This window comes from Convolutriloba macropyga, unplaced genomic scaffold (genome assembly GCF_964194025.1).
Source record: "Convolutriloba macropyga unplaced genomic scaffold, txConMacr16.3 SCAFFOLD_3665, whole genome shotgun sequence".
In the NCBI taxonomy this organism is placed as follows: domain Eukaryota; kingdom Metazoa; phylum Xenacoelomorpha; order Acoela; family Convolutidae; genus Convolutriloba; species Convolutriloba macropyga.
In genome coordinates, this window is record NW_027453155.1 from 12,501 (window position 1) to 26,204 (window position 13,704).

The 13,704-nt window shown below is 44.4% G+C and overlaps 1 pseudogene; it reads right to left on the reverse strand.

Moving 5' to 3' along the window:
* Nucleotides 1–1,494: 1,494 nt before the first annotated feature.
* Nucleotides 1,495–1,646, reverse strand: LOC142358086 (5.8S ribosomal RNA; annotated as a pseudogene).
* Between the last annotated feature and the right edge of the window lie 12,058 nt (nt 1,647–13,704).

The window sequence follows — 13,704 nt, forward strand, 5'->3', positions numbered from 1 at the left end:
GGAAACCCTCACCGTGAATAAGGTTCACTCACATATTTCACTACATTTTGCGTGGGATTGGAGATGAGGCTACTCGTTCTTGCTCAGTACTAGGCTGAAAATTAACGAAACTTCGTTACAAACGTTCACATGTTGATGTTTCCGCTTTCGCGTACTCGAAACAACATAATACTAGTCTTTGTAATTTAGTTTCATAATTTCAACTGTTCTCATGCAGAATTTTTGCTCATTCTTATCCCAAATTTTGACCTGGCTACTAGTTACACTCCTTGTACTTATTGCAAAATGACCACAAATTTCAACAGCTTTCACATGTTGCTGTTTCGGCTTTCGCTTACTACAGTCAACATAATACTCGTTGCAAAATAAGTGCTCGGCATCTGCAATTTTCCAAAGACGAAGTTTCGCCAGTTCAATTTTCGCTCGCCAATTATGGCTACTAATTCACACGGTACTGAGCTCAACAACATTAAATTTGTTCAGCAAGACTTTCACATGTTGATGTTTTGGCTTTCGCCTACTAGAAGCAACATAATACTCGTCTTGTTAGCTCATTCAATGAGAATAGCTTTTCCCGTTGAGAATTTTTGCCTTCAATTGGCGTTGTAGTGAGTTTGGCTACTCAGATCACCAAATACTTGTGACAATTCGAACCAGAAATGTTTTCAATTTTCACATGCTGATGTTTCGGATTCAACCTACTAGAAGCAGCATAATACTTGTATTCAACAATTTCTGTATCAAATCCCAGTTTTCTCTGGTGCATCTTTGCCAAACTATTCCAAACTGCCTGAGTCTGAATACCAATTACAGGTACTAGTAAATGCACGTTACTAAGGACTATATAGTTCTAGGTTACTGTACACAACGACGTTCACATGTTGATGTTTCAGCTGCCGCTTACTAGAAACAACATAATACTTATCGTGCATACCTTTCCATAACTTGTCCTTTTCAGATGCATTAGTTTCCCTTTGTCTTGGCTTCTACAGTCAGACTGGCTACTAGTAACAGCACAGTACTAATCACATATCGTTCTACAGTTTGCAGACAACTTTCACATGTTGATGTTTCAGCTTTCGCCTACTAGAAACAACATAATACTCGCTGTATACATTTGTAGTTCTCTATGTAACTTTCATGTGAAGAAGTTTCGCCAGTCTTTTTGACTGTCTCAAATCTGAGTCATGCTTAGGCTACTAGTTGCTTCATAGTACTTATCGCCTCGAGATCATTGAACAAAACTTGATTTTCACATGTTGCTGTTTCAGCTTCCGCTTACTAGAAACAACATAATACTAGTCTCATTAAGTTCCGTCTCTTTGCAATTTTCTTATGAAGAAAATTCGCCATCACAATGACTCCAGCAGTTCTTGATCAAGGAATGCAATCATTGATCAGAATGCTATTATTTGAATCGGTTCTGCTTTAAGTGTTCCAATTTTATTGGAAGCACCAACAATAGAACATCAATGTGTTCAATCGAGAGTTATATAACCCTGAATCGGACGCAGTCAACAGCCGAAGCCGAGACCGCCTTTTGCGTTAGAGAGGTCGGTAAACAAATCTTGCGATTCATACCGAATTAACACATATAGCTGTGCTCCTCTTCGTAAAGCGAGCCAAGTGATCCCCTGTTGAAGGATGTATTTGGACCAATCTAGTAGCATTTGGTTTCCAACAAGCTCTCCCAAGTTAGCTTACTTATTGGGCTTTTCAACCAATTCGGTTGGCTACAAGCATCCATCAAAGTACTAGCCACAGTTTGATCGCAAAATTCTACGACTTTCACATGTTGATGTTTCGGCTTGCGCTTAGCCTACTATAAGCAACATAATACTAGTCATATCATAGAGCGTGATCAGCTTGTGACGTTCTCATGATGAAGTTTCACCAACAGTGTCTCACTTCGAGCTTAAATCCAGCTACTAGTAACTACACAGTACTGACTGCAACGATAACTTTTATCTATACCTTTCACATGCTGCGCTTTCGGCCAGGGCCTACTAACGTCAACATAATACTCGATATAAACTTTTGTTCATGATGCAGCTTCCCCATGCAGAAGTTTCGCCTTCAAATGCTCTCTTGGCCATATGACGTAAGAAAGGTTACTAGTAACATCACAGTACTAGCCACAGTTTGATTGCAAAATTCTACGACTTTCACATGTTGATGTTTCGGCTTGCGCTTAGCCTACTAGAAGCAACATAATACTAGTCATATCATAGAGCGTGATCAGCTTGTGACGTTCTCATGATGAAGTTTCACCAACAGTGTCTCATTTCGAGCTTAAATCCAGCTACTAGTAACTACACAGTACTGACTGCAACGCTAACTTTTATCTATACCTTTCACATGCTGCGCTTTCGGCCAGGGCCTACTAACGTCAACATAATACTCGATATAAACTTTTGTTCATGATGCAGCTTCCCCATGCAGAAGTTTCGCCTTCAAATGCTCTCTTGGCCATATGACGTAACACAAGGTTACTAGTAACATCACAGTACTAGCCACAATTTGATCGCAAAATTCTACGACTTTCACATGTTGATGTTTCGGCTTGCGCTTAGCCTACTATAAGCAACATAATACTAGTCATATCATAGAGCGTGATCAGCTTGTGACGTTCTCATGATGAAGTTTCACCAACAGTGTCTCACTTCGAGCTTAAATCCAGCTACTAGTAACTACACAGTACTGACTGCAACGATAACTTTTATCTATACCTTTCACATGCTGCGCTTTCGGCCAGGGCCTACTAACGTCAACATAATACTCGATATAAACTTTTGTTCATGATGCAGCTTCCCCATGCAGAAGTTTCGCCTTCAAATGCTCTCTTGGCCATATGACGTAAGAAAAGGTTACTAGTAACATCACAGTACTAGCCACAGTTTTGATTGCAAAATTCTACGACTTTCACATGTTGATGTTTCGGCTTGCGCTTAGCCTACTAGAAGCAACATAATACTAGTCATATCATAGAGCGTGATCAGCTTGTGACGTTCTCATGATGAAGTTTCACCAACAGTGTCTCATTTCGAGCTTAAATCCAGCTACTAGTAACTACACAGTACTGACTGCAACGCTAACTTTTATCTATACCTTTCACATGCTGCGCTTTCGGCCAGGGCCTACTAACGTCAACATAATACTCGATATAAACTTTTGTTCATGATGCAGCTTCCCCATGCAGAAGTTTCGCCTTCAAATGCTCTCTTGGCCATATGACGTAACACAAGGTTACTAGTAACATCACAGTACTAGCCACAATTTGATCGCAAAATTCTACGACTTTCACATGTTGATGTTTCGGCTTGCGCTTAGCCTACTAGAAGCAACATAATACTAGTCATATCATGGAGCGTGATCAGCTTGTGACGTTCTCATGATGAAGTTTCACCAACAGTGTCTCATTTCGAGCTTAAATCCAGCTACTAGTAACTACACAGTACTGACTGCAACGATAACTTTTATCTATACCTTTCACATGCTGCGCTTTCGGCCAGGGCCTACTAATGTCAACATAATACTCGATATAAACTTTTGTTCATGATGCAGCTTCCCCATGCAGAAGTTTCGCCTTCAAATGCTCTCTTGGCCATATGACGTAACACAAGGTTACTAGTAACATCACAGTACTAGCCACAATTTGATCGCAAAATTCTACGACTTTCACATGTTGATGTTTCGGCTTGCGCTTAGCCTACTAGAAGCAACATAATACTAGTCATATCATAGAGCTTGATCAGCTTGTGACATTCTCATGATGAAGTTTCACCAACAGTGTCTCATTTTGAGCTTAAATCCAGCTACTAGTAACTACACAGTACTGACTGCAACAATAACTTTTATCTATACCTTTCACATGCTGCGTTTTCGGCCAAGGCCTACTAACGTCAACATAATACTCGATATAAAATTTTGATCATGATGCAGCTTTCCCATGCAGAAGTTTCGCCTTCAAATGCTCTCTTGGCCATATGACGGAACACCAGGTTACTAGTAACATCACAGTACTAGCCACAGTTTGATTGCAAAATTCTACGACTTTCACATGTTGATGTTTCGGCTTGCGCTTAGCCTACTAGAAGCAACATAATACTAGTCATATCATAGAGCGTGATCAGCTTGTGACGTTCTCATGATGAAGTTTCACCAATAGTGTTTCATTCGAATTGGTTCTGCTTTAAGCTCTCCAATTGTTTTGGATGAACCAGTTTTGCCCTTCGAAGCCACTTTTGTGAGCTTTTGTGGGTCTTTACCAAGAGGATATACCTCAAGGCCTCTTTCAATTCCTTTAAGTTCTTTCAACTCCTTTACAGTTTCTAGGTTCACATAGCTGCAAACCTTATTTCTAGTTTTAAGTCTGGCCAACTTGGGGAGAGTTGGTGCAGACCGTGACCAATTCTAGTAGGATGCCACAACAAGAATGTGATCAACTTAGCTTGTCGATGAACCTGCCCCACATTCAAACAACTCTATCGCCTTTTCCTCGTATAGTTATATGCGAGGGCCTCTCATAGAGAGCGCTGTTAGCAACCTTTTCCACATAGACGATAAAGTTGTGAGTGTTTTGCACATGGCTGTTGTCATCACCACGTGACGAGTCAACTCAGCTTGACTCTCTACACTCCGACAAGCTTTGCACATACGCCTTTAGTTCAGTATGTGTCTTTAATCTGACTCCGGTGCCTCAAGCCGGAAAAATTGTCAGATTATGATCATTATCGGTTAGTCATCCCGATGCAAGATCGTATCGTACTGTCTTTGTCTACCTCCAGATTCCGAAGAACAGGAGGAGACTCTCCCAGACCTACATATCTGGGAGAATGTTCAGAGGGCGAGAAGCTGTGGATTACTCTCCCCTAAGAACTGACTAAACTTTACCCTCGTCCAAGGTAAGTTTATTTTAGCTAGCCTTCTATGTAAAGGATCTGAGGCTAAGCTGTGTTTTTTCGAGCCTTTGGCTCGGAGCAAGTTCAGTGGGCGCCCCGAGTAGCTCAACTCTTTCCCACTGAACAGCGCAACGCTCTGTCACTCGCTGGGATTTTTGCGTGTCGGTTCTAACCACGCGACTTGTGGACCTTTTTAGGCCTTTCTCATTCACAAGTCTATAGCTGGGCTTCTATAACCCAGCTTCTGAGATCTAGATAGCTGCAGTTCTGCTAGGCTGCTTTTGCTAACTAGTCTCCCTTTAAGCAGTCCCTTGCCATGACTGCTGAACTATGTATCCACACAAGTAGTTTTTGAGCTCGATACATAATTCGAGATTGGTTGCCAAGCAATCTCTAGCGACAGAGCGTCATGCGCACTACAGACATGGCCTCTACCAGCAGCCATGCCCGAAGGAATCAATCACTGATCCTTCCGCAGGTTCCCCTACGGAAACCTTGTTACGACTTTTACTTCCTCTAGACAATTAAGCTCGATCCGCTTCATCCCGTTGCCGGAGACCGAAGTCCCAACAGTAGGAATTTGCAATTCTTGCTTAACTATCCAATCAGTAGTAGCGACGGGCGGTGTGTACAAAGGGCAGGGACGTAATCCCTATGAGTTGTTGACTCATAAGTACCAGGAATTCCTGGTTCACGTCTGCAAGTTACAACAGACGATCCCCTTGAAGCGCTGTACTTTTCTCTGATTGCCCAGTCCATTTCGGACCAAGGGCTGAGTACTCAATCTAAAAGTACACAGTGTAGCGCGCGTGCAGTCCAGAACATCTAAGGGCATCACAGACCTGTTATAGCCTCACTTCATCTGCGGTATTTAATTCCGCATAGTTCCTCTAAGAAGTGTTTGAATTCACATATAGTGAATTTCATTATTTAGATGGAGAAGATCTCGTTCGTTATCGGAATTAACCAGACAGATCACTCCACTAACTAAGAACGGCCATGCACCACCGCCCATATAATCATGAAAGATATTCAATCTGTCAATCCTTAAGATGTCTGGACCGGGTGAGTTTTCCCGTGTTGAGTCAAATTAAGCCGCAGGCTCCACTCCTGGTGGTGCCCTTCCGTCAATTCCTTTAAGTTTCGATTTTGCAACCATACTTCCCCCGGAACCAATAAACTTTGGTTTCCCGGTTAATCTCTTGCCAAGTCAAGATCGACTTTGACAAATTGTAGGTTGGTATAGTTTATGGTCAGAATTACGAGGGTATCTAATCCTCTTCAATACTCTGACTTTCGTTCTTGATTAATGAAAACATTCTTGGCAAATGCTTTCGCAGTAGTTTGTCTTGCCACGATCCAAGAATTTCACCTCTAACGTAGCAATACAAATGCCCCCGTCTGTTCCTTTCAATCATTACCGCACTCAGCCAACCGGCATCAATCGAGTAGCGGGTCATTCTCCATTATTCCATGCTTTATTATTCGATCCCAAAGGATGCTTTGAACACTCTAATTTTCTCAGGGTGAAAACACCGTTTCCACAGTTCGTCACATTTAAGTGCAAACTATTTCTTCGATGCGAAGGATGAGCGGAACGAGTCAACAGATTTAACTGAAGACCATGTTGCCGTTCTACTCAAACAGATCCAACTATGAGCTTTTTAAACGCAGCAACTATTGCATACGCTTGTAGAGGCTGGTATTACCGCGGCTGCTGGCACCAGACTTGCCCTCTACTCGTTCATCAATGGAGCTTTTAAGTCCATTCCATTCTGATTACAAACCATAAAGGTTCATATCATTATTTCTAGTCACTACCTCCTCGTGCGGAGAGTGGGTAATTTGCGTGCCTGCTGCCTTCCTTGGATGTGGTAGCCGTTTCTAAGGCTCCCTCTCCGGAATCGAACCCTGATTCCCCGTTACCCGTCACAACCATGGTAGTCCGTTACACTACCATCATAGGTTGATAGGTCAGAAATTCGGAAGTTCCGTCCCCAAGCCGAAGCTATCTGGGATCTTTCAGTTACTAGGACTCATCACGGGATGTGTCTGTACTTAGCAAATCACCCGGTGTAGTCTTGTAAAAGTCTCCGACAGTGTCGGACAATCAGCATGCATTAGCTGCAGGGTTACCGCAGTTATTCATTTAGCTTGCAAATCAACTAATAGATAGTAACTGATTTAATGAGCCATTCGCGGTTCCACTTTTTCAAGCTTCGCTTGCACATGCATGGCTTAGTCTTTCAGACAAGCATATGGCAACTGACAGGATCAATCAGTTTAATTGTACTTTGAACAATCTTTCGATTTGTTCGAATTTAGAAAGACATAGCCTTGCGGCCTCGTCAATCTTGCTTTGAGCTTTTTAAATCACGAAGAGTTTCAATGCATGCTTTGGCATGGCTACTAGTTACTACACAGTACTCTACACACTTAGAGTTACCCACGATTACACATTTCACATGCTGATGTTTCGGCTCGCGCGTACTAGAAACAGCATAATACTATGTGTACTGGTAGATAGCGCTCTGTGAGCATTTCCCATGAGCAGGTTTTGCCCTCCAAATCTCTGTTCTACTGTTACCAATACCGGCTAACAACTGTATCATACTAGGGAGAATTGACTCATGATTTAAAAACCAGATGTTCACATGTCGATGTTTCGGCTCTCGCCTACTAGAAACAACATAATACTAGTCTGTTAAAAATCTCAATCACGCCGCCTCTTCAGATACAGAAGTTTTACCTTTTATTGGTTAGAGAACAGCTTTCCAGCTGTCGACATGGTTACTAGTAACAACACCGTACTCAACACAAAAACTTTTCAACTTCACAACTTTCACATGCTGATGTTTCTGCTTTCGCATACTAGAAACAGCATAATACTTATTGTTTTGTCAAGTAATTTGTGTGTCTTTCCCATGTGAAGTTTCACCGGTCAACAATGTTTCCCTGACCAATTACGGCTACTAGTAGCTGTATAATACTAGGGAAAATGATTGAGGATTTAATATCAGATTTTCACATGTTGATGTTTCGGCTTTCGCCTACTAGAAACAACATAATACTAGTCTGCTAAGAAATCTCGCTCAAATTGCCTTTTCACATACAGAAGTTTCACCTTCTATTGGTTAGAGAACAGTTCTCAGCTGTCGACATGGTTACTAGTAACAACATCGTACTCAACACAAAAATTCTTCAACTTCACAACTTTCACATGCTGATGTTTCTGCTTTCGCGTACTAGAAACAGCATAATACTTATTGCTTTGTCAAGAAGTGTGTATGTCTTTCCCATGCGAAAGTTTCACCGGTCAGCAATAATTGCCGTGTCCAATTAAGGTTACTCATAGCTGTATAATACTAGGGAAAATGATTGAGGATTTAATATCAGATTTTCACATGTTGATGTTTCGGCTTTCGCCTACTAGAAACAACATAATACTAGTCTGCTAATAAATCTCGCTCAAATTGCCTTTTCACATACAGAAGTTTCACCTCTTCTTGGTCACTGTACAGATGATGCTGTCTGTTCTTTATTTGGTTCTGCTTATTATAAGGAGGGGCATCACTCCTTCCTCCTTGGTTTGCATGCATTAAGCCTGCTTTGTGAAAAGCGTATCTTTCTAGCTTTTCTTCGCCTTACTCGAGTAGGACGATACAATCCAGACATTAGTCAGTCTTGGTGTAAAGTCACTGAGTATTATTCGGTTCTGCTTTATTCAGCAATATGCTGTATAATTGTTGTAATTTGCGAACATATTTGTTCTCAGTTCCGAACTACTAGCGACGACAGATTACCAGCGGTCATGAGCCATCAAGGTAGTTCTTTGGTGCATCAAGTAGAGAGGTGCCATCAAACAACACTTCCCTAATAATGCTACACACATAGAATTTGCTACAGTGCAGCTTTTTACTTTGCAAAATTTGCGCACAAATTTTGCATAGAATAAATGTTTTATCAAGATTTTTAGATCCCCTCCCTTGAGAGAACGTTACTCCTTTAAGTGAACACCCCGCGGCGTCCTGTTGTTATTGCTTATAACCATTTCGCAAGCCGGAGGCATAATGCACTACGCAAGCCGCTACTTTGGCACAGAGGCACCTAGTTTTACACCCGGGACTTCAGGTGGCCCAGTTTTACACCCAGTACAGCGGTGCCAGTTGGTAACCCGGTGGATCCTCGGAGACCAGACATGATCATAGATCAAACCCGATGTATGCTACTCCTGAACGTATAGTATCTCCACTGTGCAATGAAATTATCGTTCGTTTCGGGCCTTCCTATACGTTCAGCAGACAATCGCTAGGAATTCACCTCGTGACCCGTGGTGACCACACTGGATTTCAAGTTTATTGATTTGGACAGACCTGTCATTTATTTTGCTTTTCAGCTTCAGTTCTGCTCGATCTAGCTTGCCTAAGGCTTGATCTCGCTTTGCTCACCCCTGTAGGAGCCTCTACTAGTACCACTCGGAGTAATGGGGAATCCACCAGACCTAATCGATGAATGCCATCAAACAACAAACATCATACCCGGCTTCATCAGGCATATTTTATTACTTCCGAGAGGTACTTTAGTATCAGATCTTTCTCCATGCCTCTTATGAGGACCCGTCAGACCTTTCGGTTTATCGTTTAGCTTCAGTCCTGCTCGATCTAGCTTTCCCAAGGCTCGATCTAGCTCTATTCGCCCCACTAGAGGGCTCTCTAAGACCCCTCGGTCTTAGTGTTAGCTCCGGTACTGCTCGGTCGTGCTTGCTGAAGGCCCGACCCAGCTTTAGTTAGATTCTCGTACTTTCTCTTGGCCTCTCTAGGAGGACCAGACAGACCTCTCGGTCTATCGTTTAGCTTCAGTCCTGCTCGATCTAGCTTGCCCAAGGCTTGATCAAGCTCTATTCGCCCCGCTAGAGGGCTCTCTAAGACCCCTCGGTCTTAGTGTTATCTTCTGTAATGCCTAACCAAGCTTACTACAGGCCTTGGTCAGGTCTTTATCGGTCACCGATTAGTAACAGACCAATCATAGGGCCTTCCACCCTATCCGGGTTGAGGTCTTTAGTCCAGCCATATTTTGACAAGACACCTCTCCCTAATAATGCCCCACACATAGAATTACTGTCCATGCAGTATTTAACTTGTGTTTTTTTCTAAAATTTGATTTTCACTTTTTGGAGGTTCATTTGCTCCTCTGACACTCTTTCAGCTTCAATCTTACTCGATCTAGCTTTCCCAAGGCTCGATCTAGCTCTATTCGCCCCACTAGAGGGCTCTCTAAGACACTTCGGTCTTAGTGTTAGCTCCGGTCTTGCTCAATCGTGCTTGCTGAAGGCGCGATCAAGCTTTAGTTAGCTTCTCGTACTTCCTCTTGGCCTCTCTAGGAGGACCAGACAGACCTCTCGGTCTATCGTTTAGCTTCAGTCCTGCTCGATCTAGCTTTCCCAAGGCTCGATCTAGCTCTATTCGCCCTGCTAGAGGGCTCTCTAAGACCCCTCGGTCTTAGTGTTAGCTCCGGTACAGCTCGGTCGTGCTTGCTGAAGGCCCGATCAAGCTTTAGTTAGATTCTCGTACTTTCTCTTGGCCTCTATAGGAGGACCAGACAGACCTCTCGGTCTATCGTTTAGCTTCAGTCCTGCTTGATCTAGCTTTCCCAAGGCTCGATCTAGCTCTATTCGCCCTGCTAGAGGGCTCTCTAAGACCCCTCGGTCTTAGTGTTAGCTCCGGTACAGCTCGGTCGTGCTTGCTGAAGGCCCGATCAAGCTTTAGTTAGCTTCTCGTACTTTCTCTTGGCCTCTCTAGGAGGACCAGACAGACCTCTCGGTCTATCGTTTAGCTTCAGTCCTGCTCGATCTAGCTTTCCCAAGGCTCGATCTAGATCTATTCGCCCTGCTAGAGGGCTCTCTAAGACCCCTCGGTCTTAGTGTTAGCTCCGGTACAGCTCGGTCGTGCTTGCTGAAGGCCTGATCAAGCTTTAGTTAGCTTCTCGTACTTTCTCTTGGCCTCTCTAGGAGGACCAGACAGACCTTTCGGTCTCTTGCTTAGCTTCAGTCCTGCTCGATCTAGCTTTCCCAAGGCTCGATCTAGCTCTATTCGCCCCGCTAGAGGGCTCTCTAAGACCCCTCGGTCTTAGTGTTAACTCCTGTAATGCCTAACCAAGCTTACTACAGGCCTTGGTCAGGTCTTTATCGGTCACCGATTAGTAACAGACCGATCATGGGGCCTTCCACCCTATCCGGGTTGAGGTCTTTAGTCCAGCCATATTTTGACAAGACACCTCCCCCTAATAATGCCCCACACATAGAAATACTGTCCATGCAGTATTTAACTTGTGTTTTTTCTAAAATTTGATTTTCACTTTTTGGAGGTTCATTTGCTCCTCTGACACTCTTTCAGCTTCAATCTTACTCGATCTAGCTTTCCCAAGGCTCGATCTAGCTCTATTCGCCCCACCAGAGGGCTCTCTAAGACACTTCGGTCTTAGTGTTAGCTCCGGTCTTGCTCAATCGTGCTTGCTGAAGGCGCGATCAAGCTTTAGTTAGCTTCTCGTACTTTCTCTTGGCCTCTCTAGGAGGACCAGACAGACCTCTCGGTCTATCGTTTAGCTTCAGTCCTGCTCGATCTAGCTTTCCCAAGGCTCGATCTAGCTCTATTCGCCCGCTAGAGGGCTCTCTAAGACCCCTCGGTCTTAGTGTTAGCTCCGGTACAGCTCGGTCGTGCTTGCTGAAGGCCCGATCAAGCTTTAGTTGGCTTCTCGTACTTTCTCTTGGCCTCTCTAGGAGGACCAGACAGACCTCTCGGTCTCTTGCTTAGCTTCAGTCCTGCTCGATCTAGCTTGCCCAAGGCTTGATCAAGCTCTATTCGCCCCGCTAGAGGGCTCTCTAAGACCCCTCGGTCTTAGTGTTAGCTCCGGTACAGCTCGGTCGTGCTTGCTGAAGGCCCGATCAAGCTTTAGTTAGCTTCTCGTTTTTTCTCTTGGCCTCTCTAGGAGGACCAGACAGACCTCTCGGTCTATCGTTTAGCTTCAGTCCTGCTCGATCTAGCTTTCCCAAGGCTCGATCTAGCTCTATTCGCCCCGCTAGAGGGCTCTCTAAGACCCCTCGGTCTTAGTGTTAGCTCCGGTACAGCTCGGTCGTGCTTGCTGAAGGCCCGATCAAGCTTTAGTTGGCTTCTCGTACTTTCTCTTGGCCTCTCTAGGAGGACCAGACAGACCTCTCGGTCTATCCTTTAGCTTCAGTCCTGCTCGATCTAGCTTTCCCAAGGCTCGATCTAGCTCTATTCGCCCGCTAGAGGGCTCTCTAAGACCCCTCGGTCTTAGTGTTATCTCCTGTAATGCCTAACCAAGCTTACTACAGGCCTTGGTCAGGTCTTTATCGGTCACCGATTAGTAACAGACCGATCATAGGGCCTTCCACCCTATCTGGGTTGAGGTCTTTAGTCCAGCCATATTTTGACAAGACACCTCCCCCTAATAATGCCCCACACATAGAATTACTGTTTATGCAGCTTTTCACTTGTGAAATTTTTAATTTTCGCAATTATTATAGAATAAGTGTTTGCGCAGCTTTTCATAGGTCGAGCTCTAGCTAGCTAGCTCAAGCTAGCTAGCTAGCTCAAGCTCAAGCTATCTAGCTCAAGCTCAAGCCAGCTAGCTCAAGCTCAAGCTAGCTAGCTAGCTCAAGCTCAAGCTAGCTAGCTAGCTCAAGCTCAAGCTAGCTAGCTCAAGCTCAAGCTAGCTAGCTCAAGCTCAAGCTAGCTAGCTAGCTCAAGCTCAAGCTCAAGCTAGCTAGCTCAAGCTCAAGCTCAAGCTAGCTAGCTAGCTCAAGCTCAAGCTAGCTAGCTAGCTCAAGCTCAAGCTAGCTAGCTAGCTCAAGCCTCAAGCTAGCTAGCTCAAGCTCAAGCTCAAGCTCAAGCTAGCTAGCTAGCTCAAGCTAGCTAGCTAGCTCAAGCTCAAGCTAGCTAGCTAGCTCAAGTTCAAGCTAGCTAGCTAGCTCAAGCTCAAGCTAGCTAGCTAGCTCAAGCTCAAGCTAGCTAGCTCAAGCTCAAGCTAGCTAGCTCAAGCTCAAGCTAGCTAGCTAGCTCAAGCTCAAGCTCAAGCTAGCTAGCTCAAGCTCAAGCTCAAGCTAGCTAGCTAGCTCAAGCTCAAGCTAGCTAGCTAGCTCAAGCTCAAGCTCAAGCTAGCTAGCTAGCTCAAGTTCAAGCTAGCTAGCTAGCTCAAGCTCAAGCTAGCTAGCTCAAGCTCAAGCTAGCTAGCTCAAGCTCAAGCCAGCTAGCTCAAGCTCAAGCTCAAGCTAGCTAGCTAGCTCAAGCACAAGCTAGCTAGCTAGCTCAATCTCAAGCTAGCTAGCTCAAGCTCAAGCTAGCTAGCTCAAGCTCAAGCTAGCTAGCTAGCTCAAGCTCAAGCTCAAGCTAGCTAGCTCAAGCTCAAGCTCAAGCTAGCTAGCTAGCTCAAGCTCAAGCTAGCTAGCTAGCTCAAGCTCAAGCTCAAGCTAGCTAGCTCAAGCTCAAGCTCAAGCTAGCTAGCTAGCTCAAGCTCAAGCTGGCTAGCTAGCTCAAGCTCAAGCTAGCTAGCTAGCTCAAGCTCAAGCTAGCTAGCTCAAGCTCAAGCTCAAGCTCAAGCTAGCTAGCTAGCTCAAGCTAGCTAGCTAGCTCAAGCTCAAGCTAGCTAGCTAGCTCAAGTTCAAGCTAGCTAGCTAGCTCAAGCTCAAGCTAGCTAGCTAGCTCAAGCTCAAGCTAGCTAGCTCAAGCTCAAGCTAGCTAGCTCAAGCTCAAGCTAGCTAGCTAGCTCAAGCTCAAGCTCAAGCTAG